The sequence below is a fragment of the Podarcis vaucheri genome, assembly GCF_965113315.1.
Source record: "Podarcis vaucheri genome assembly, chromosome: 9".
NCBI classification, from domain to species: Eukaryota; Metazoa; Chordata; class Lepidosauria; order Squamata; family Lacertidae; genus Podarcis; species Podarcis vaucheri.
This window is the reverse complement of record NC_138767.1, coordinates 47,828,742-47,854,570: the sequence shown is the minus strand read 5'-3', so window position 1 is coordinate 47,854,570 and position 25,829 is coordinate 47,828,742. Positions and strand designations below refer to the sequence as shown.

Below are 25,829 nucleotides of genomic sequence, written 5' to 3'. Positions count from 1 at the left end.
ATATATTCAACACAAAAAACAGTGACAATTTGTTGTTGACAAAGGACAGCTGGACATATAAAGGGCCCCATTACCTTCAGTAGCTTAGGGCCTTATCAAACCTAAATCCAGCCCTGCCCATGATGTAATTGTATATTGGATACAACTTGCATTACAGATGGATCTGGCCAGTGTGAAAGTGTTTTTATGGCATCAAGGTCAGCATTGTGGTTCTGTGCCATGGAGTTAACAAATTTTACAGGTTCCAGCTGCAAGCACTTTGACCTGGGATTAAACCTTACGGATATCACTGTGTTTTATTTCTGTATAGGATTGTGCTGTATATTATTGAACCTTACAACTCTTCAGTTTCCTGCTGTGATGGTCCTGGGGATCCAACTACCGGTAATCCCTCCCCCATTAATTTACAGTAATATTTACAGTCTTTACAATACAGCAGCGTGGCGTCAAAACTCAGCAAGCTCAGGCTGAAGCAAAATTAAACCATTGCTCACTTCTTTTATTAAAGACTACTTTTTTCTTTTGTAGATTAACCTGATACTTATTCTTGGCATTTTGGTAGCAATCTCCCCAATAATTCATAGGCAGTATTTTAGAAAAATCTATTTTCAGAAATGTAGCTATGCCAACTTATTATTATTGCTCTGTTGCTTCTGTGTTTTTTGGAGTAATATATTTAGCTTGCATTAGTAGAGGGGTAGAATATGTGCTGTACTTTTAAATCCTATGCACCTTGCAGAAATCTGTGGTATCTGATACACCTGAAAATCCCTTCCAGATTATATTTTATTTTAAAACCAGAGTAAGTTTTGTGTGAAGAACAATATGGCCTGCAAAAGAAGTTTAAGATTTATTCAATAATGCTAAGAGGTTCAGCTTGACACACCTGAAAAGCAAAGTCTTAATTTGTTTTCCAAATCTGGCTGAGCTCTGCCAGCAATGGGAGCTATTTCTGCTGTCTGTAAAAAATGCTGTGTATCTCTCCGTAAAAGGTTTAAGCTGCTGTAAAGTTCTCCACAGAGCACAAATACCCCAGATATTTCAGGTGATCATCTTTACATGATTTTATTGAGAGTACAGATTATTGAATATTGAGATAGATAATAAAAGTATAAATTTTCACAGGCTTCGTCTAAAGACAATACTTGGCTAAGGCTGCAGTCTTAATAAACACACTTACTAGTGAGTAAGCCCGAAAGAGTATAATGGGACTTGTTTTCAAGTAGATATGATTATATTGCAGTGCACATCAAATTATTCCTGATTCAGTTTCTCACACTGTAATTTTACTCAGCAGTCCATGACAATGTATCTTAGCACAGCATTATCTATTGAAAATCTATCTATCTATTCAATAGATAATGCTGTGCTAAGATACATTGTCATCTCAACCCAATATGTATTCTATATATATAAAATCTTAAACAGGACCACTCCTATTAGGAGGTGAGATTACATTGCAATATTTTGCTGTAGGTCCCACTTGTTAATGGGAGATTATCTGCCTTTGCCATATCCAGAGTTGTGTGTTACCCTCAGCCTCTGTTGTATAGCTTAAAAAATTTCAGGTTTGGCATCAGTAGCTGTTTAACATTATGTAAAGGCTTGGCCCAATATCTTTTGTTGCCTAAGATGGAGCAGGAACTGGTGCTTCCCCAACTTGCTCAAGTCAAGGTGCATGCTATCCAAGACTGCTCAGCTTAGTTTGACCCCAGAGGCAAATGATCCAACAGGTTAACCTAGTTGCAGCCGTAGACAACATTATTCTTGTCAGCGTTGGGTATCCCTAGTGCAGGGGTCTGCAACCTTTAAGACAAAAAGAGCCACTTGGACCCGTTTCCAAAGGGGGAAAAAACTGGGAGCCGCAAAACTCGTCATTATAAAAATAACTTTTTTCTCACTTTTTTATTATTTCTTTGTTTGACCCCTCAGAATTACTCCTCCTCATAGAAATAAACGTTAAATTAACAATTGTGTGTGTATTCTTCACTCCCCTTCAAAACAGTGACCAGCATACATGCCCCCTTTCAATGCAGTGACCAGCGTACATGCCACTTACAATGTAGCGGGCGGGCGAGTGGGAAGGTGACGTCGGGACGGTGCGTGACTAACGCATGCACCGCCCCCAAGCGACGTCACAGCCAGTACAGCGCCTGCCACAGTGGGGAGTGTCGGGGCGCACAATGCGCCTCCTCCCCTCGCTAGTATCCACCCCGGAGCCGCGGCAAAGGTGTAAAAGAGCCACATGCGGCTCCGGAGCCGCGGGTTGCAGACCCCTGCTAGTGGCAGTTCAGCGGCTGCCATATAAATTTCCCATGATGCCCTTGGTATAGTAGAGAACACTGCATTGGGGAAATTAAATTTGGGGCTCCTGACTCTGCCACTGACCACTGGGGAGGAAATGGTTTGAAAGTGGACCAAAGGGCTGGCTTCAGCAAGTCATGGGCCTTGCTATGGCACAAAGCCCCAGACAGGGATGCCATGTGTTGATCACAGGCCTGGTTTGTCCTTAACGTTGTAATGCTACATGGTTGGGCTTAGTCACAAAGAAGCAGGTTTAGGACTGCAGCCTTAAACTAGCTATCTAGGCTAACTGTCCAAACCCTAACTTGGTATTGTTTTCAATTTATGATATATTTGGGAAGCAATCCATTGGTTACCAATCTACTAAATGTTCTGTAAACATTAGTATGAAGAATTGCCAAATGTAGAAACTCAGTTACAAACTAATGTAGGTGGGGTGTTTTTTGTTTATATTTGCTACTGAATCATTTTTAAATGGTACTGTAATAGCACACTGGTGCCTTAGCTGAACTGTTGAACTATTGTAACCTGAAGGTGGCATATCCCATTACGAATCTCATAAGCCATTTAGGTCACTTTTCTGTAGAAGATTTAGGGCTTGTATCTCTACCAGGGCTGCAGGAACACAGGCTCTCTAGCTTTGCAAACAGTGAACTGGATCTCACTGTAGATGTGATGCTATAGCTTAAAAGGCCACTGACATCTTTGGTGGATTCAACTGGAACACTGTTTTCTAAGACTCAATAAATTATTGTACAGATCTACTCAGCACTGGTATGACCTCATTTAGCTGCCTATTTTTAGTTCTGGGCATCTGAGGAGAGTTGCAAAGATACTGAAGAATTTTACAAAGCAAACCCTATGAACACAGGCTGAACAGATCCATTTAACCCCACTCCCCCCCCCAAAAAAGAAGATTAATGTTACAATCCTATAATACTTTCCTGAGAGCAAGTACCATTGAACCCAGTTGGACTTACTTCTGAATAAACACACTTTGGATTGCACTGTGAGGAAATAGGGGAGGGTCTGCTTACAGACTTTAAATACTGTACTTAGGAAATTAGAAAGAAGATAAATGACAGTAGTTCAGAGTGTCTTAAGAACAGAACAATTCACCAATGTAACATTGGGTGCCTGCTGTCAGTGCAGCCCTTGTTCTTCCATGGAACTTTGGGAGGCAGTGGTGCAAGCGTTTTCTATTTCTTTGTGTCTTGGTACGGCCTCCCTCAGCAAGAAGTTCAGTGAATACATTTATAAGCCTTTTTATAAACTAGGGGCTGCCACACAAACTTTTTCCGAACAAATATTCTGAACTTCTTGAAAAAGACGTCATTGATGTTGACATGCTTGAAAGCCAGCCGAGTCATGTAGTGGTTAGATCCAAACTAGGACCGAGAAGATCAGGTTTCAAATCCTAATTTTGCCATGAAGTTCATTGGGTGACATTCTGTTAGTCCCCATACCTCAGTCTCATCTGCTTCACAGTGTTACTTTCAGGATAAAATAAAGAGGGAGACTAACTACCCTGAGCATCTTGGGAGGACCAATGGGAAGTTTTGTTTGTTTGTTTTTACAATCAATCATGTTCATTTTATGAATTAAATAAAAATAAAGTAATGTAATGTACTATTTTATTTTTTGCAGGTGATGTGTCAAGTCCACTGGCGACACTGAGAAGCCGAGGTAGGGAGATTCAGTATGTTTCCTTGCATGTCAAAGAATATATTTAACAATTTCTCCTTCCTCTTTGTCTTTTGGTTAATAAAGAGAAAATTAATCTGCCCTAGCAATGCAATTAAATTAACTTCATATGGAGTAATTAATTTCAGGGCTTGTGGTTGCTTTCAGGTAGTAGTGTCCTTGAGGATGCTGACGCTTCACCAGGCTCTTACTGCTTCAAACACATCCATTTTTAGTGGCCAAACACAGCCTGTATATAATACATACCTTAGTGCACCTTTTGCTAGCCTGGTGCCAAATATGACTGCATATTTGTTTGTTTTCTGATTAACTAGATAAAGGGATTTGGTTTGGTACAGCAATGACTGAAACCAATTTCTCATCCCAACACATGTGCCTCAGTTTCAGTAACAGTGATATGGGGTGCTATAATCTACAAGACCTGGAAAAGAAAATACTGTTCTCCAATTCAGTTTTCAACTCTGATCCAACCAGGGAGGGTGGTTGGTTCTTGCTTTCTGTAGAAAGTTAATTTGCCTGTTCAAATTTCAGCCTATTTAGTTCGCTCTCCTCTTCTGTCAATATTGCCAGTTGTTTGATTCACTGAAATTAGGCTCAAGAGGCTTTCATGCATTATTTTGCTTGAGGGGATAATAAACTATAGGATTTGTGGTCTTAAGAACAGCATGTCTGTTTCACTCAAAGCTATACCTGGTAAGGGCTGGTGAGATTGCAGGAACTGGCTTGGCATTAAAGGGTTAACTTGTTAAGATACAGCTGTGTTGGCACAAAAATGTCTAAATGATCTGGAAGTGCAGGTATCACAATGATTGCAGATGTGACAACAGTCTTGTTAGAAAGGCCAGGATGAACAGGTGGTGCATTGATAAAAGGATGGATAATTTTGGTGTGGCTATTGGAATACTTAGGGCAAGATTTAGAAAGATTATGAAGCTAAAGAAACACAACTGTCTGCCTTTCTTTCCCCCTTTTCCATTGTTTGCTAATTTTGCTAACAAATATGTGATGTGATTGCTTTACATTGAATTTGATTCTTTTTCATATAACACAAGAAAGCAATTGCCAACAGCTAGATTCAGACTTGTTTTTCTAAGCAGCTGATTTCAGCTGATTTCAGTATTCTGTTTACCAATTAGTGCCTTTTTTCTTCATTATTTATTATTGTTTCCCCTGTCTTGACATGGGGATTATAATCATTTCAACATGCTAATAAATGATTGGGAAGTTTGTCTAGTTTCATTTTAACTTCCATTGATTCTAATGATGGCTTCTTTTGTTAAGATAATATTTTAATTTGCACTTCAATACAGCCTCCCTTTTGTGGAGCTCAAATAGTTCTGCAAGTATTAATAAATTCAGTCTCAGGAGAGTAAAATATTATTGTCCTCATTTTACAGAGAGGAAAATTACTGATGCACAGTAAACTGTCCAGGTACAGAAAGTCTATGACACAGAAATAAGGTTAGAATATTAAAGTCTTTCCTTCCCAAGCATCAGTTACATCATATGTACTCCCTTTTCTGCACTTAGCCTTAGGCTGTTATGAACATGTCGACTCTTGGGGGTTCAGCCTTCCACCTGCACCAAAGCAACTGAACGTGAACAATCAGCACATTTCACTAATTCAGGCTTCCTGCCTTTCCTTGTTGCAAATTGAAAGACTTAAGGAATAAGGAGAAGAGCTGTGTGCGGCAGCTGATTGAGAGATGCACAACACACATCTGTTCTTTAGGCTAGAGGAGAAATAGATTGCAAACCGAATCTTGAGTTCCCTGCATGCTCGGGTGACTGGTGTACATAAAGAGCACATGTTGAGGATCCCATTTATCTCAACGGAAAGAGGCAGTCCTCATGCACCAAGGAACGGGAGCATTTTGCCTCCCTCAAATGAAGTGAAATGAAATGAATGCTCTATACACATAGAACAGATCACTGCAGCCTTTGTCTCTATACAATGCAGAATCTGAGAGTGGGACTGCAGGTTAGGCATGGCAGAGGATCAATGCAAAGAAAATAAGATATTTTTTTTAAGAAAAACATGTTGCTGGTTCAACATTAAATGGAGGCTTTAGTGCCGTCGCCCCAGCTCTGTGGAACACTATTCCAATAGAGATTCAGCAGGTGTCTTCTATATTGACCTTTAAACATTCACTGAAGACCTTTCCTTGCATCCTTGCTTATGAAGACAGTTAAGATAAAAAAAAAACACTTTCTGTAATACTAGGTGGTGATCTGCTTCAGTATATATTTTGTGGTTGTGTATTTTGTATATATAATGGTTGACATTTTGTATGAGATTGTGGCGCACAAGTATTTTTATAAATAAAACCAGTAAAACCTACAAAGGATCTTGTGGCATGCTAAAGACATTATACTAGCAAATTTATTGCGGCACAGGCTTTTGTGTGCCCATGCTCACTTCATTAGATCCATGGAATGTTGTCTTCAGTTGGCAAGTATAGGTACAGCGGGGTTTAGAGAGAAGAAAATGTCAGCATGTTGTCATTTCTTCCTGTTTCATTTCTGAGGTCTCTCTTACCTGTTCCTGGGCTGTTCTTTGCATTCCTAGAGCATGTGGTCTTAGTTTATCCCTGTTGACTCTTCTATCTCCTGCTCCTAAATGTGTAGATTTTGGGTCTCAGATAGACATTTGATACATTTCCATTAAAAAAACACAGCAGAGGCTTGCCCTGATTTTTGTACTGGAGAGACTTTTGCTTTCCTCTGCCTGCCAAAAGGAGCCACTGTGATTCCTTTACTTGCCTCCTAATATATCTTGACATATGCTCACTTTCTTTTTTTGGCCTCCGTTTTTTCTTCCATGTTCTTCCATGTTGACATTCTTGTCATGAAGTCTAGCCCACTAAATTCTTTCATGACTCATACCTTTTCTCTTTCTGAATTCCCCTCCTGCAACATCACCTCTAGCTCACCCCACATTTCACTGTCTGTTAAAAGCAATATGTATTTCTTCACTCTTGGCTCTCTGTAGACTGCAGGCTGCCAATCTTATGATGTGCTTTTTTCCCACAATACTGTGCTGTTGTTAAGACTTTTTTTAGGAGTGGCGGGAATGAAATAGAAGGAAATGTTCTCCAATTTCATTTTTAATTTCTTTTAATTCATTGGATTGCTGTCCTTTGCTTAATGTTAAGCACTGATGCTTAGCATCACTATAATTTTTGTAATTAGTATCCTGATTTTTAGAGAAAGCGGTACTATGTTATTTGCTGACTTACACTTTAAATTGAACAGAGCATTCATTTTTACCCCTGAATAGAGGTGTAACCAACATGATAAGTAATATACAATAATCACTAGGACCTCATACTAAATATTTTGCACTTTATCCACTACTGCATAAAACTACGGTTAATTGCATATTGCTGAGGACTGCGTGTAAATGCAGGGTTGCGTTGGTATATACAGTGGTACCTCGGGTTAAGTACTTAATTCGTTCCGGAGGTCCATTTTTAACGTGAAACTGTTCTTAACCTGAAGCACCACTTCAGCTAATGGGGCCTCCTGCTGCCACTGTACTGCTGCCGCACAATTTCTGTTCTCATCCTAAAGCAAAGTTCTTAACCCAAGGTACTATTTCTGGGTTAGCGGAGTCTGTAATCTGAAGCGTATGTAACCTGAAGTGTCTGTAACCCGAGGTACCACTATATTGTCAAGTAAAGCACAGAAACTTCATGGGAGTTCTGAAAGAGTTATTAGAATAGATATAATTTATAGCAATATTTTTTTCGCCCTTTTAAAGCTGAAACTGCTGCTTCAGAACCAACATGATGCCCATAGAGGCCTTCCCGAGCATCCACAGAGTCACCGCCCCCTGCTCCTTCCACTGCTGAAATTCGGTTTGAAATAAGCATTCTATACTAGCCAATAGACTAGGCTGTGCTGTGTGCTTGGTTGCAGTGTGTGTGTGTGTGTGTGTGTGGTGTCCAAAGCTGCCCATGGACCCCAAAAGGTTGGCAAACCCTCTCCCCCCCCCCAGTAATCCATGCTTACTTGAAAAATCTCAGTGAACAGGACTTACTGCAACTAAAAGTGGATGTGGTATTCCCACCATGAGTTTCCTTTTCATCTGCTTCTGTGACTGGTTCGTGTGTTGCTCTGCGGACAGTTCTAGTCTGCCACAGGAACATAGCAAACCAGCCTAATTCTGGATCAGACTATTGGTCCATTTGGCTCAGTATTGTCTACACCAGTTGGCAGTGGCTACCCAAGATTTCAGACGGAAGCCTCTCCCATTCCTACCTGGAGATGTCTGGGATTGGACTTGGGACGTTCTGCATGAAAAGCAGATGATTTACTGCTAAACTTTAGAGGGGTCAAAAGTTGGGCTTGCCTTCTGTAGCAAGGTTGTGAATCCTGCAGGGGTACCACTCAGATCCACAATAATGGTTTCCCATTGTTTTTCTCCTTCCTAATGAGGTTCCCAACCTGGGTCGTGGTGCTACCTCCTGTAAGCTTGGTGTTGAAGGGTGCATTTGGCCTTCTGTAGGAAGCTCCTTTGGCCATCACAGCCACACCATACATTTAAAAGCACATGACTTCCCCTACAGCATCCTGGGAACTATAGTAATTTAAAAGTCCTGGGAATCGTAGCTCTGTTAGGGGCTAAATTACAGTTCTCAGGATTCTTTGAGGAAGCCATCAGCTATACAGTGGTACCTCGGGTTACAGACGTTTCAGGTTACAGACTCTGCTAACCCAGAAATAGTACCTCGGGTTAAGAACTTTGCTTCAGGATGAGAATAGAAATTGTGCAGCGGCGGCAGAGGAAGGCCCCAGTAGCTAAAGTGATACCTCAGGTTAAGAACAGTTTCAGGTTATGAACGGACCTCCAGAACGAATTAAGTTCTTAACCCGAGGTACCACTGTAAAACCATTTAAATATATAGTATGAATGTGGATTGTTCTTGTTTATTTATTTAAATGTCTAAACCGCTCTTCATCCGGATGGATCCCAGCTTGGTGTACAACGACAACAAAATGCCATATAAACCAAAACATAATAATCTATCCCATGAAGGTGGAAATTAAAGAAACAACAACCAAAGCCAAAAAGCAGCCACCAACTAATGCAATGCCTTTCAAATGTCTAAGCGAACCCCAAAGTCATAACCTGGTGCTTGTTCTACCACACAGACACCAGTACAGAAATGGTGCATGCAGTATATTCAGCGTGGAAGTGTTTGTAACGTTACAGGACTTGAGCCCTTCTTCTGGGAGGAGCTGTGGCTTACAGGTTTGATGTGATACTTCCTAATGACCGCCTGGTTGCATTGGAGTGCAACTGCACATACTTCCCAAATGGTCCTTGCCTTTTCCCTGGCAACAGGGTGGTTACTAGCTGCTATCTGTAATGGGTCTGCCAGGGAACCCTGGAACTTGTGACGGCATGGGCTGTTGTTCCCCTGTTTACTAGCCTGTGGTTTTAGCTGAGCTGTGGGCCCTTCCTGACTGCACTCATCCACTTTGTGGGAATGTGTCTGGAATAATTTATGCACCATCCCCTGAGCCTTCCCACATTCAACCACACGTTGATCGATGCCTTCTGTGCATGGCTGTTGGGAGGCTTCTGCTGGAGTTATGTCATGATTGCAAAAGAGTTGTAAGGATGCTGTGAGAGTCCCTGTTACTGCTGCTGTGTCATGTCATTTCTCCCACTGCTGTTACTGTGTATTTGATGTTGCTGGTGGGAGAGAGAGCAGCATGTTCCTACTCCAGCTTAAGCTCAGGTATAGGCGTGGCCACGATTCAACCATAGAATTTGTTTAACCAAGTGTCGTGTTTTGGGATGTTACTAATACATCTCCCTGTTTCTCTGTACTCACAGCCATTCTTACTCTGAAGGAGTGTCATTTTTTGGATGAGTCAGTAAACACACACCCCTGTTTTCCTGTCGTCACATTAATTTTTCATCATGTTTTCCATTTAGACAGAACATTCAATTTTTGAGCTTCCACCCAAACATTTACTGGGTGGATGTGTTCTAAGCTCCATCAGCATGACCTTAGCCTGCCATTACTTTATACTGGCACTTGGATTCTAAATTAGCCTGGATGAAAGTCTGATTGATTCAGTAGAGCATATTTCCAAGTAAATGGACTTTGTATTACAGTCCTAGAGTTCATCGGGCTTTTCCTAAAGAGTTGATTTTGTAATCAATGGTTCTCATTTCAACTAAATTTCTTCCTGCTTAAGATTTCAGATATGGATGGGCACCCATTCATTACTTGTAAGAAGGTCTCATTGGTTTCTAGAACTTCCTTATATCTGACACTGTATGTGTTACAGAAATTGGGCATACACTGTTCATCTTTTTTTAAAGAAAACACATGTACATTGTATGAACAGGCATACAGGTTCAGCCAATGAAAATGGATGCTGGAAGCTTCAGGACGGACGAAAGAAAACAAATAGTTAAACTTTGGAATTCTCTCCCATAAGAGGCAGTGATGGTCACCAGCTTGGTTTAGACAAATTAATGACGTGTAAAGCTATCAGTGGCTACTATCCACAATGTTCTCTGTCCAATATCAAAGGCAGTATGCCTCTAGATACCAGTTGTTTGGAAGCACAAAGAGAGAGTGCCATTACACTCAGGTACTGCTTGTGATCTTCCCATAGGCCAGGAGTTGCCAACCTAACATGCAAAGGCCCCATACAACCCACAGTGTCCAATGGCAGGGCCGCCAGACTTAGAGCTGTCGTATATATAAAATAAGTCTCTAGCCCTCCTAGAAAGATCATTACAAAATGAAATGTGCAGATAGCACTCTAAGCAATTTATTTGAAATGAATGAACCTGGCGCTCCTCTTGCCTTGTGACTAGTGCCCTCAGCATCTCTAAATTTCAAATGTGCCCCCAGGCCCCAAAACGGTGGCTATACCAACACTATAGGCATTTTGCTTGACCACTGTGAGAACAGAATGCTGGACTTCATGAGCTTTGGTCTGACTCAGCAGGGATTGTTTTCTGTTCTTAATATCTAATTTCTATAATGTATGAACTGGCACAGTGTGTGCCTAAGATTGCAGCCTCTTTTTCCTGTGTTTCAAAGACAAGCTAGTATTGCAAGTGCTTTGTTGTTCTGTCTCATAGTCAGGATAATATAATATGTGGCTCATAGATCTAACGGGCAGATTACCTATGAGGCTGTCAGCAAGTAAATATCAGTAGGGATAGGCTGCTGGTATTGAAGGAGAGAATGAAAAATCTAAATCTGTTTTAAAGCTGAGGTTTGGAGCAAATAACAAAAGTATTCTTCATGCTTATCTCTCCTTTTCCTTCCTTACAATGCACCATGGCATTGACAGATGTATCCTAACCAGGCTTACTCAGATATTTGTTCCTTTGATCCCAGTGGAAACTACAAAGTATGCTTGGGATTGCAATGGGTCTATATAGCCCTACAGATTGGCAACAATAGGAGTGGCATGTTTTGCTTCAACTGCTGCAGCATCCTAACCAGCCTGCAGTGCCTGATCCTCATGTGTCAGTAAATTATGTGAATGAGGCAGGGGGAAAACAACACACACATAGTCATATGTGCTATGTTTGGGCTTGTAGGTTATGAGAAGCTGGAACAAAGAGATGTGACTCAGGGTCCCATCTCTCATCCCAAAGGGGAATGTTTCAAAGGCATCAATACACATGCCTGCTTGACGCACAAGCCAGGGTGGAGACCTGGAGAAGCAAGGTAGAATAAGAAATTATACAAGAAGCATGGTCAAATCAGGGTCAAACTACATGCTACACTTAATGCATAGTGTGCAGCTATATAACGTCTTTTAATTTATTTGATTGGTGTGCTCCATTCTACTGAAGCCCTGCCTGCCTCCGATTTTCATGTTCTTTGGTCAGCCTCCAATAGGGATGGTGAGGGGTCTTGATGGAAAGATAAGGCAGGAATTCTGGCAATTACAGATCCAAACTGGAGTGGGCTTGAAGAGTTTGGGGTCCAATCCACAATGGAGCAGAAGGTAGAACCTAAAATCCAGAGGCAAACCTCTCCCCAACCCATTTTTGGAGTTCATTGCATCAAAATCAATATTTCATTGTCTGCAAGATAGCACTTCTTTTCAAAGCTGAATTGTAAATAAGAGACCCGAATGCATTATGTATAGAGGTTTATGACGGCCTCCATTCTCTTTTAAAAGGGACTTTTAGCAGGTTTTATTTCAGTCTTCAGATTCCAGTTCCAAAGGAACCTTGATTTAGTACAGTGCTTGCCCATGTGCCATAAGGTCTTTTCATCAAAGAGATTGCTGAGAAAAGGATTTCAGAGAAATAAATACAGCCATGAATTGTGCGTAAAAGGTGAACAGGGAGCTGTTATATGGCTGTACTTAGATAAAAAGAACTAGAGGGCATATCAGGCAAGATATTTAAGACAATGCTTGATGGGAATGAATGACATCACATCCACCCTCTGATTTCTAATGCTCTCCATTGCCAGAGAGACGTGATGAGAAGGCTGAGTGGCCACTTGGTGTGACATGGTGCTATTCCATGCAGATTCAAACATAAATGCAACCTTATATGCTTTCCTGAATTACAATTCGGAAACAGAAAAAGATCTATGCTTCTTGTGGACGTCAAAAACTATGGCTAGCAAAGTGAGTCTGATCTAGTTTCACTGGTGGGTGAATCTGTTAGTTTCAGTTCCTCTCTGTTCCTCATTTTCCCAATCTTAAATTCAGTTCTCCACATTTCCACATCTATTTGTGATTTTTTGTGCAAATTTCTCCTGATGGACCTACTTCTGTATGCAGTTTTGTCCAATATACACATTTTTTGCAAAGCAATTCCCCCAAATATAATGCATTTTAATATTATTTTCAGTAATATGTGCATTTCCCCCCCTACATTACCATAGTCTATACATTTTCATACATGGCTGAAGAACTGCACTGCAAAATTTGGAGAAGTGTGAATTTTGAAGAATGGCTGTGTTTTGATTAACATATTGTTTCAGAAAATGCAAATGAGGTAAAGTTTGCCTTTAAATGCAGACTAAGTCAAATTTCTGCCCTATCCCTACTCATAAGTAAGTGCCACTTGGTTCTGAATTACCGTATTTTTCACCCCATAGGACGCACCGCCCCATAGGACGCACCTAGTGTTTTTTTTGGGGGGGGAAATAAAGGGAAAAAAATTATTTGCCCCCCAGTCACGGGGCTGGCACGGGGGAAGCCCGAGCTTCCCGCGACTGCAGCCCCCAGAACAGGCTGCTGCCTGCAAGGCTTGCGGACACCTTCCCGAAGCATGGGGCGTCCTCCGGAGGTCGCCCCGTGCTTTGGGATGCAGGCTGCCGCCCCAAGCCTCGCACGCCCGGCGGGACATCCCACCGGGAGCGGGAGGCTGGCGGACACCTTCCCGAAGCACGGGGTGTCCTCCGGAGGGAGCTCCCCCGGGCTCGCAAGGCTTGCGGATAGCTTCCTGAAGCCTGGAGAGCGAGAGGGGTCGGTGCGCACTGATGCCTCTCGCTCTCCAGGCTTCAGCGAAAGCCTGCATTCGCCCTTCATTTTTGGAGGGGAAAAAGTGCATCCTATAGGGCGAAAAATACGGTACTCATGGGAAACACTGCATAGGATAGTAATCTTACTTTGCAATCCTGTCCATGTTTACACAAAAGTATGTCCCACTATGGCTGCATTCACACAGCAATTTATTCTGTTTTCCTGATGTTTTCCTAACTGTTAATTTTTGCTTTATATTTGAGCTTACACAAGGTGTAAAATCCACATCTGGAAATATTGCAGAATGTGTTACTTGCTCTCAGGAAAAAAAAAAGTTTGCAAATAACAAGGAAGGAGCATGAAATTTGAACTATATCCCGCTATATTCCTGGAAGTGGCTTTTGCACCATGCGAAATGTCAGAAAAACAGAATAAACTGCCATGTGAAGGCAGCCTATGTATCATGGTACTGGACCCCTTGCCCCTGTGCAATTGATGTATGGTGCTTACTTCCAGGAAAGTCTTCATAGGGCACAAAAGGGCACGACTCCAGACCTCCCCAAACATTGATATAGAACAAATGCTTAGATAACTTTGGTGGCATCATTTCTGAGCAGCCAGCACATTCAGTTCAAGCAGTCAGTCAAATTATAGTAGCTGCCCTTTTTTGCCTTCATAAAAAAGCTTGACATCCACAAATTGATGTTGTGCTAAATCAGAGCATTTGCTTATGTCTGCTTCCTGTGAAGCCACAGTACTTCACCAGCACGTCTCGACTAAAACATAGTTGTTGGGGTTTTTTTTTTTAAAAAAAGAGAGGATTCATGCATGTATTCACTAGCAGGAAAATCTCATTTATGTTGAAAAGTTAGAAGGAGCTCAGTAATCCCCATGGCTCTCTTCTCCATGAAGTAGAAACCTGCCTGCATTTTCTTGTTACGAAGCTGCTGAAGAGACACATGAATGACATGGTGATAGATGCTCCATGGAGTGACTAAAAGCCTCCTCCAACTTGCAGGTGACCCTCCTTTAACAATTACTGGGATAGTGAAGCCACTGCAGAGTTGTTTGTTTTTGGTGTGTCTCTCTGTGTTGAATGGACTGGCACATCACAGACAAGCAGAATGATTGAAATTCATGTCCTGGCTCAACTCAGGTAAACAGTAGAGAGGGAAGGAGGCTTGTAAAGGTGTCTCAATAGGCTAAAGTGGAGGTTGGGAGCCTTGGATCTGGGGGCCAAATGTCACCCTCTAGGCTTCTTTATTTGGCCCCCAGGCCACACTCTCCTTAAATGCTTTTGCCCAGCTAAAATTGAACTGTGACAATGCCCTTTGGTTGCTGAAAAAGAATGGGGATATATGAGTTATAGAAACCTTTCAATTTTGCATGGCTATAGTGTAACCTCTTGTACAAAGGTACGAGTCACATCCATTGCTCTGTCCACTTTTGAATCTGGACCTGCCCACCACTGGTAGGTGGCCCTTGGAAGGTTGAGCATAAGGGAATGTGGCCCTCAGCCTCAAAAAGGTTCCCCATCCTTGAACTAAAGTGTAGGATCCTAGCTCCAGGTGATAAACGGTGTCTAGAATTCCAGCTGCTTCCATTTGTGCAGTTGTGTGGATGGGTTCTGCAAGAATCTGTCTGGAAGCTTACAATTATCCCTGTTCTCATGATGAACTCATTCTTGTTCTGGTAACCCAATCCCAAAGGAAGATGGCTGGGAATGAAACCAAGACTTGCTTCTGCAAAACCAAATGGGCATCCATTTGCATTATTGCAATGCTCTATCCTTGGACCTAATCCAGATGTTGCAAAATCCTGTAGCTACTAGAATAAGGGGGGACAGACTATCCCACTGGTGCTCAAAAGCTTACACTGGCTGGCGATATGCTACCAGGTTCAAGGTTCTTGTATTCATTTACAAGACCTTTAACAATTTAGGTTCAGGATACCCCAAGGAAGGGCCTAATCCCTTATATCCCTTGGAGTCACAGTTAGTGCCTCCCTGGCTCAGATGCATGGATCATATCCACCAAGGGCCGAACATTCAGGATTGTGGGCCCAATTTTGTGGAACTTCCAGTTGAGATCAGACTGGCCCCTTCCCTGTAGAACTTCCAGCACTTATTACAGACTCCTCCCCTTCCAGCAGGCATTTTAACTGTAGTTTAATGTTATAGTTTTAATGAAATTTAGTTTTTCTGAATGTCATTTTCTATACACAACTTAGACATGGTTGTAGTTAAGTGGCACATAAATTGTTTAAATAAAAATATCACTACAGACCCCTCAATCTTCACTTATTTGGTCCTTGGGCCTGAAAGCAACCTAACAAGGTGCCAGTGTCATGTAGTGGCCAGAACATCTCTCCCTGGCTTGACCACAACTACAGGACTGCTACAAAGACAAAATGGCACCAGGGACGGGGTAGAGATCTTAGAGGAAAGATTGGATATAAACACAATAAGTCAATAAATACAAAATTCTTATCATGCCTAGCCCTGACTTTGTTCTGAGTCCTCAGAAGGTGAGCCAGAAATATCACAGGTCAATGACCTTAAGGAACAGGCAGAGCCAATGCGAGGATCCCCTTGAGGGATCCTCTGGGTTGATAATTTATGAAGAACCTCTGAAACTGTCGGAAGAAGAGGTGGAGCCACACATACCCAGTCCTCGAGAGTGCCAGCTCCAAAACTTTGGGCCCAGGCCAAAGAGCAATGACACAATATACCTCTACAGACCCAGAGGAGTAGGTCTACTGCTGAGTAACAAATTCCCGAGACTTGTCTGTTGACTGTGGTTGTGGTTAGGGTGTGGTTTTAGAAGGGCAGAGTAGAAGATAAGGTCTCCCTCTTGGGCCTTACACTTGCTGCTGGAAACAACCCAACTCTGGTTCCTGTGTCAACTTCCCCCGCCTTGTTGAATTCCCTGTGACTTTGAGCTGTTTCCTGACCTCGTTTCTGAATCTTGTTTTGGACCCAGACTGCTTCTTTGTGCTTGATATGGGCTTGTTGAGGCTACACTGCACTTTCATAGAATCATGGAATTGTAGAGTTTGAAGGGACCCCCAAAATGGTCTAGTCTACCCACTGCAATGCAGGACTCTCAACTAGATCATACATGACAGGTTGCCATCCAACCTCTGCCTCAAAACCTCCAAAGAGGAAGAAAGCACAAGCTCCTGTGGGAATCTGCTCCACTGGCAAGTTGCTGCCAGAAAGTTCTCCTAGATGTTTAATTGGACTCTCTTGTAATTTGAATCCATTGATTTGAGTCCTAGCAGGATAGAACAAGTTTGACTCATCCTCCATGTGATAGCCCATTAGATATTTGAAGATGGCTGTCATATCTCCTCTCAGTCTCCCCTTTACCAGGCTAAGCATACCCAGTTCCCTCAACTGTTCCTCATAAGGCTTGGCTTCCAGACCCTTGATCATCTTGGTTTCCCTCCTCTGCACATGTTCCAGCTTGTCAATAGCCTCTTAAATTGTAGTGCCCAGAAACGGACAAAGTACTCCAGGTATGGTCTCATCAAGGTAGAGTAGGGCGAGACTATTACTTCCCTTAATCAGGACACTGTACTTCTGTTGATGCAGCCTAGAATAGCGTTAGTGTTTTCGCCCCTGCTGTATCACACTGTTGACTGACGGGTGGCGCTGTCGGTTAAACCACAGAGCCTAGGACTTGCCAATCTGAAGGTCGGCAGTTCGAATCCCCGTGATGGGGTGAGCTCCCGTTGCTCGGTCCCTGCTCCTGCCAACCTAGCAGTTCAAAAGCACGTTAAAGTGCAAGTAGATAAATAGGTACCGCTCCGACGGGAAGGTAAACGGCGTTTCCGTGCGCTGCTCTGGTTCGCCAGAAGCGGCTTAGTCATGCTGGCCACATGACCCAGAAGCTGTACGCCGGCTCCCTCGGCCAGTAAAGCGAGATGAGCGCTGCAACCCCAGAGTCAGTCACGACTGGACCTAATGGTCAGGGGTCCCTTTACCTTTAAGATTTGTTACTTGTTTTTGAGAAAACCATGCTTTGTATAGGTAATCACACCATCATTTAACTGGTAGTAGAGCATGAGAGGGCACTAAGATTGCCCTACTTCTCAACGTGTAAAAAAAAAGCTGCCCCTCCATTTTCATATAAATGATATGTGCACATTTAAAATAGTTCTTGATTTTGAGCTAAGTGGTGGGTGGGGTGGAGGGGCTGGGGTGGGGAGATAATCTGGTCCTTTTTGTCATTTTAACCAGGTTAACTAAAAGCAGCCAGAAGGTAACCCTGATTACTTCATGAACCTTTTTATATATTTTTAAAAAAACATTGATTTATGAAAGCATTTTATTTAGAAATGTTCATCTTTTCCTGTAAGTATGAAAAAGCACCTGTTTTTAATGTCTATTAATTATGGATCAAAATAATAACAACCCAAACATTTTTGTAGCATGTGTGATTTTTATATTTCCGTGGCACCTTCTGTTTTGAGATATATCAGGGAAATCTCGAGAGTTATTTTTAATCAAAGGTTTTTGTTGCATGTTAAGCAAGTCAGTTGTCAGAGAGGGAAAAACCCTTTAAATAGCTTCAGCCGTTGGCTTTTTGAATGGAAAAATATTACAAATGTAAATGGGATGCAGATTGTTTTACAGACTACTTAGAGACAGGGGAAGCGATTAAAATATTCAGATTTCATGGCTGCATTTCTTTACCTGTCAAATGTCAGGAGCACTGTGGAAAAGTGAGAGCAATCTCACTACAAAAACATTACAATATTTTGCCTAAGTAATTAGTGTATCTGAACTTGAGTTTAGGTTCATGTGCCATTTTGCCTTTAACAAATGTTTAAAAACCTGGAAAGATTTGGAAAGTAAAAAAAAATCTGCACCTGGATCTGAAAAGACCACAATGTGGGCACCAAGGAAGGGTCTCTGGGGAGAACATTCTGCAGCCAGGGTGCCACCACTGAAAAGGCCATCTTTCTGGTAGCTGCCAATCGCACCTCATTTGGTGGTGGGGGGGCTTATCTTCCTGTTTATCCTATGCATGTTTATGCAAACACAAGTGACACTTTGTCTAATTGAGGCTGACTCCCAGTGTGCATAAGATTGCAGCCTTAAATCACTGCTGCTTCCTGCGGTACCCTGTCAATCCCTTTCAATTTTCTTCTTAACATCTTAAACTTCTATAATTCTTTCTTGGCAAATCCTCCCAAATCCTTTTTGCCTTTAAAAAAGAAAATTAACTAATGGCTTGAAATGCTTGTAGGCCTTTGATATCATGCCCCTGACTGTTCTTTGGTATGTTGACTTGGAGGGCTTAAGCTGCTTTTTCAAATAACACGATTTGCATACAAGGCTTCCATACATTGCTTTGAAGATTGCTTTGAAAAACTTCCCCAAGAAATCAGTTCCTTTGCAGTGGTTCCTCAGTTGAGTGAAGCCTTACTATGAGTCGAGCAGTAGAGTTTTTTTTAAAAAAAAAAAATAATAATAATAATAATAATAATAATAATAATAATAATAATAATACAGTGATGTTAATTGGAATAACGTGTGATTGAGCCTGTGGTGTTTGGGAACAGACTGCCTTATAGCAGAGTTTGCTAGCCGCAGTCTCTGTGGGTACCAGTGTGTCCGCTAACACCTCCTAAGGCACCTATGAAAGGACTCAGTTAATATCTTCTCAATAATCTATGTGCAAGATAGTAGGAAAACCCACACCTCTCTCCTCCTCCTAACCTGGCTAAGATGTATTTTCCACATTTAACCAGATACTCATCCATTACTTCTCCCCTTCCTTTTTGGCTCATATCTTGTGATGGTGTAGCCACAAAACATCCTTCTTATGGCTCATAGTGAGTAATCTGTGGGCTCAATAAGCCATTGTTGCCGACACAAGTGATGAGCGTAAAGTTGCAAAGCTGCTGTTTAAGCTGAGTTCTTTGTGTGTACATAGTGCTGATTTTCCTGCACCCTTCCATTTGTTTACTTTATTAGTTGTTGACTTCTTATTTATCTGCACCACTGTGGGTGTGCTTATTTCACCCAGAAGGACTGGCTGGCTGAGACACCAAAGATCGCTCTGTTGTGTTGCTGATTCTGCCAGCTGGTGATTCGGCAGTTGAGTGGTCTTTATTAACTCTCTCCAGTGTGACCATCTGCAGCTTACTGCAGCACATAGATTTACCACTAGAGCAGTAAATTTCCAGTGGAGCTTGTTGCTGATTGAAAATACAACTCAGGCTTGAGCAATATTATCCCCGCATAAAATTGTCAGCTTTGAAATAGTTGACCCGACATTCGGATCTCTCTGCATGTTGAATATCAACATTCCTGGATAGGCAGCTGGCGGTGAAGAAGGTGGATGCAAACCCAGTGCCTCTGTGGTATTGGGGAAGGGTTGTAGCTCAGTGGTAGAGCATCTGCTTTGCATGAAGAAGGTCCCAAGTTCAAACCCTGGCATCTCCAGGCAGGGTTAGACCCTTTCCTGAAATCCTGGAAAGCTGCTGTCAGCCAGTGTAAACATTACTGAGCAGGATGAACCAGTGGTTTTTGTATAAGCCAGTGTGGTGTAGTGGTTAAGAGCGGTAGTCTTGTAATCTGGGGAACCGGCTTCGCATCTCCACTCCTCCACATGCAGCTGCTGGGTGACCTTGGGCCAGTCACACTTCTCTGAAGTCTCTCAGCCTCACTCACCTCAGAGTGTTTGTTGGGAGGGGGGGAGGAAGGGAAAGGAGAATGTTAGCCGCTTTGAGACTCCTTCAGGGAGTGATAAAGCGGGATATCAAATCCAAACTCCTCCTCCTCCTCTTCTTCTTCTTCTTCTTCTTCTTCTTCTTCTTCTTCTTCTCCTCCTCCTCCTCCTCCTCCTCCTCCTCCTCCTCCTCCTCCTCCTCCTCCTCCTTAATCCCTGTTCACGTTAATGCAGCCTAAGGTAGTGTTGCTTATTGAACATTCATTCTAATTTGTTTGCAGGGAGGTTAGACCACACTGCATCAAGCAAATGCTATACGGTATTACACTTTCCAATGCATTTCCTCTTCACTTACCGTATAAAGTCCAATTTTGAAAGGAAGCAGGTTTGTTGCTCAAGAGCTCCAAATCGACCTGTTTTGGTTGACCTGAATTTTGCAGTATGTGATTGAATCCTGCCTGAAAACAATGACTGTCTGGAAGTGCCCTTAGACAATGGTACAGACTCCATTGAGCAAGGCTTTAAGAAGGTCTTTGCAGTCCTCCACATGATCTTCAAGATTCCTTTGTTTGAGAAGGGATTCACTGGCTGCTTTAAAACACCACTCCTTAGTGAAGACAACACCATGTGAAAATGCTCTCATTTTTCAAGAAAGGACAGGTAGGTAGGTGGCTGGCTGACGCTTTGTTAGGATGTTTTAACAGCAGGGTTTCAGGAGTCATCTCAAGCCTGTGATTTGCAGGCAGACACTTGTTTCTACAAATCCGCAAAGCGAGAGATGTTCAAATTGGGGGCAAGGGAGGCCTTGCACATCCCGTTTTTCAGAAAGAGGGAGAGACAACAGGAATAAAGGAAGTACTTACCTTTTGTGTGTTTTCTGATATTGTAACTATATGTTTTTTTCCAAGTTTCTAAGAGCAGCCCTCCTGAGGCTGTCATTGTGTGTGTGTGTGTGTGTGTGTGTGTATGAGAGAGACTCTTATCAAGCTGTTGAAATGTTTGGAAAATATATAACTCGTGTAGCTCTTTTGTTCTACAAAGAAAAGTCGGTTAATGAGGGCACCCTGTTGGGGAGGGGGTTCAGGTGACAAATGAGTAAGGATTGGTTTGAGGCCGTAGCTCAACAATTATACATAATGTGCTTTGCATGCAGAAGAGCCAAGGTTCAGTCCCTAGGAATGGAACCAGGAAAAGACTGTTTTCTGAAACCCCTGGAGAGCCGTTGCCAAGTCTGTACAGACCATGCAAAGCTAGATGGGCTCAATGGTCTGACTTAGTGTAAGGCAGATTCCCATGCTGGCTATATCCACATGTGTACTATGAACACTGATCTACTTAATAAGGTTGTTGTAAAGATTAAAGACATAATGTAAGTGAAGCACTTTGGTCACTTAAGGGGGAAAGTGCTATGTACTACACACTTTGTCTGGGCTCCTGGATTGCTGTGGATGAGATGCCAGCTCTTTTGCCGGCTTTTAAAAAGTACAAGCAAGAATGTAGGCACCTGGCTGGCATTAGAGGATTTTCTTCCCCCTTATGCCCCAGGATTTGAGTCTCAAACATGGGAGAAGTCTGTTTAAGGTCTGGAACCCATTGTTGTGATGATTAAAATTAGTATTATTATTATTATTACATTTGCACAGTACATTTTGTGTGTTCAAAGTATGCAACTTCCATTATTCTCCCATCAAAAGCTGCTTTGCACAGGTTCCTAATTCGACACCCACAAGCTGTGCAAGCAGAATGCCTTCTCCCCGAACCGACTGCAGATTTATTGGCCTTCTGATGAACAAAGACTATAGCTAGAAATGAGAGGATAATGATGGGACAATGACTGCGGCAGCACAATCACCTTTCTGCAGATGTCATGGAATCTTTGCAGAACGCTCTTCATCCAAAAATAAGCCTCCACAAAGGAGAAAGGAACAAAACAAGAAGAGAAGACAGAAATGGAAGCCTCAGTGAGGGTTGATTTAAGGCAGCTTGGGTAGCTGTGGCCCATTTCCTTTATTTTCTTCCTTCCCACTCTGAACCTGTGACAGTTGTGACCTTTTATTGTTAAACAGCAACAGTAGCTTGGTGATCTTTTCAAAATACCTTTAAGATTTTTTTGTCTGAGGGCTAAAATGAATTGTGGCAGATGCAGGAAGCTGCCTTAAACCAATCCAAACCAACCATTTAGCTAGCTCAATATTGCCTACCTTGACTGGCAGTGGCTGTCTAGGGTTTCAGACAGGGGGTCTCCCCCCCACCCCAGCCCTACCTGGGGTGGCTGGGGATAGAACCTTGGATATTTGGCACATAAAAGAGACACACTCCCTTCCCCCTTTTTACCTGTCCCTATCTCTTCCCCATAATACTTCCACCTTAATTTTCACTAGAAATCATCAGCAAATTCACTGATGGATGCTCAGATTCCCAGTAACCTATCAGCCTGGGAAATTAAGTTTGTGAAGCTGAGAATTTGCTTTAGCTGCACTGAGCAACCTGAGGTTTCCTGCTGCTCTGCAGCTAAACTAAGCACGGCCACTGGCTGTGCCCCTCATGCTATCATCCTTCCCACAACACGTTCCTTAAGCTCATTAAGCTCACAGTGAAACTGTCTTAATAGCCCTGAATCTGACACAGTATATTTCTCTGGGATCTTGGTTAGAAGAAAATAAGAAAGCTTGCTGGATCAGACCAAGGATGCAAGCTAATGCATTGTTTTTCACAATTGGATGCTTCCAAGAAGTCTTGAAGCAGAGTATACAGCAGGGGTAGCCAATGTGGTCCCTCTAAATGTGGTTGACTTACATTGCCCATCAGCTCAGACTGTTGACCATGCTAGCTTGGGTTGATGGGAGTTGCAGTCCAAAGCATCTGGAAGGTTGTTTACCCCTGGCAGCTGTCTTCAGGGTTGCTCCCAGGCAACTGGTAGACTGCTTCTGAATAGGCAGGATCCATAAAGTCATTATGACTAGTAGCCATCGTCAGGACTTCCCACCATAAATCGAATTCTCATTTGAAGCCATTTAAGCTAGGGGCCAGTCTTATTGGGTTTACCAAAGTGGCCATTCATGCCCCCCAGTTCTGCCTCTAGCACAGGGTGGGAAAGCTTTTTCCAACTGAGCACCATATTCTCTTCTGGTCAGCTTTCAGGAGGCCACATGCCAGCAGTAGGTTAGGCCAGAGAAAAAAGGAGCAACGCATGCATGGGTGTAGCCAGGATTTTTGTTCGGGGAGGGCAGGCCTTTTATTAGGGGGGCAGGCCTTTTGTTGGGGGGCAGAACCTCGGTTTGCTATGTATTTTTATTGATTGGGGGGCAGCCGCCCCTCTCTGCCCCCCCGGCTACGCCCATGAATGCATGTACATTTTATCTTCATACAATACGCTAATACGTCCACCCTCTTTTCCCTCTATCCAGATAAGCAAGCGGCATCAGCAGAGTTTGAGGGCAAATTTGTGTCAGGCAAAAACATTCAAGGAAGTTGCAAAGCAGGTATGCTGAAGGTGATGGCCTGGGAAGAGAAGGGGAATCTACAGCCTAGGGAGAGTCTTGAGGCCAGGTAGGCCAGGAGAAATGCATTTGGTCCCTAGCTCTGAGCTTCCCTACTCCTAGCCTAATACAACTGCAGACCTAACTGTGCATGGTATTAATTGTGTGACTTGCAGCCAACGCAGGGGGTTAAAAGAAATAACCCTAGGTGTTCCCCAGACTGCAGCGTGCAGGCAGGTGAGTTTCGCCTCTTCACTCTGCAGCCGGGATCCCATAGAAATTGCCCCTGTTCCACAGCTGGTGATGGGGTGGGGGGGTGGGGAATCTCCTGGTTTCCATGTTCTTTTCCAGTAGGGAATATTCCTATCAGGATCATGGCTGGAGAATGGGAAGGGTAAAACTTCCCCGTATGTCCAATGGAAATCTGAGTTTGTTGGTTTGTTTTAAATCCTGATGTGGCTTCAAGTCATACAAGTATGGATGAGTATTGCTGTTCTTGCCCTTGGATGGGATAAATGGGAAAAACACAAGGGGACGTTTGAGATCCCTGGCCCTGGAAATTGACGCTGAATCCTGGGAGCTGTTTAAGCAGCCTGTAACTATTCCTTGTAGACCACAATAATTTATTGCACATGACCAGCAGTTATCTGATACAACATAAGGTGCCTTGGAAAAGGGAGTGGGTCCTAGTTCCTGTTGACACTTCCGTGTTGGAGTTCAGCAAGCAAAGGTGTGTTCTGTGGATAAAACATGCACTTGCTTTAACCTTTGTACTCCCTTTAGCATCTTACGCAGAGAAGAAAAAGGCTTATGTTTTTTTCTCTGCTAAACACAGTGAACAAGATAGTGAAAATTGCTCCTGCACATAGCTACATAATAAAAAGCTGTCCTCCCAAATTTCTTTCCCCCGAAAGGTGCACGAAAAATTTAATGTGCCATCACACGGAGCATTCAACATTACCATGTCTGTCTGTGCATATCTTTTCTAATTGCTGCTCCTGTGTTCCTGCATTAAGTGAGGATCACGGTCCCTCTGTAAAGACAACTCCCTACAATTCCTTGTTATAGGGCAGAGGCGAAATGACTCTATTTTCTGCCAAAGACCACATTCCACCAGGTGCAATCTGCTAGGGACTGCATCTGAAGCCTCCCCTTTTCTCTTTGTCATGCCTTCTCGCTTGCCCTCTCCCTTTCTGTCAGCCCTTTCTTTCTTTCTTTCTTAGACAAGAGATTAAGGGTAGAAGGTATAAACAAGGAAGCTCTTCAGCACTTCCAGATGCCAGCGTGGCATAGGATTGGGTCATTAAAGGAGGGAGAGTTTTTTGTGCGTGTTTTGCAGAATCTTGTGATCTTGGGTTATAAAATCACTTGCTTTGTCTTCTTCCCCTTAAAGTAAACCTGTTCTTAAAAACCTGTTCTTCAAAAAACATCCGCTTTGTGGGCTGGGAATAGTGTGGACAAGTAATACTAATCCAACAGGGTTGTGGTTTTTTTTGCATGTCTGTAGTTCATTTAAACCCTAAGCTGTGGATGTAGGAATACATTGATTTTCTTTCCAGCCAGCTTCTGTTCTGCTGCAGTTCAACTTATAGCAAAAAGGTGTTATGAGTTCTGCTATCTGCTGTGGCAGAATTTATGTAGTTAATCAGGTTATAATTGCATAGCTCCACACCATTCATTTCACTGTAAAGGCTATACATTTCAGTGCAAAGGAAGGACAATGCAGAAAGTGGGGAAAGTCATCCATTACATACTGTTTGCAGACTGAAAACAAGAACAGTGAATGCCACTTGTATTCTCTGGATTGATTTCCGTTTTGAACACGGGAGTGAATAAGCAAACGCTGGCAATTTCCACTCCCATTTCTTTTTCTGTCAGAATTCTCTGACAACCCTACCCTAAACCAACTCTGTGACTGTCCCTGGTAATGACTTCAGCACACAGCCTGGCAAGTTCGAAAATAGGAAGATAGAATAGGCAGGTCTGCCTTCTGTCTTTTTTGTGGAAATACTTTGATGGCTTCACAACTGAATTCAAATGCTGCATGTCACTAATGCTCAGGCAAGTGAAAACATGTTTTTTCCCCCAGTAAAAAAGAAAGTGCTTTATGGAGATTGCCTCAAAATGTTTCAGTGTGGAGTGTTGCTGCTCAGGATTCCAGACACGCTACTCGATTTCACCC

The 25,829-nt window shown here is 42.7% G+C and overlaps 1 long non-coding RNA gene across 9 annotated transcripts in view; it reads left to right on the top strand.

Moving 5' to 3' along the window:
• LOC309540444 overlaps window positions 1-25,829 on the top strand; it is a 101,928-nt gene that overhangs the window by 1,415 nt on the left and 74,684 nt on the right. For all 9 annotated transcript variants that reach the window (XR_014223279.1, XR_014223280.1, XR_014223281.1 and 6 more), the window contains exon 2: window positions 3,952-3,990. This is a non-coding gene — a long non-coding RNA (uncharacterized lncRNA). The remainder of the gene's footprint in view (window positions 1-3,951; window positions 3,991-25,829) is intronic.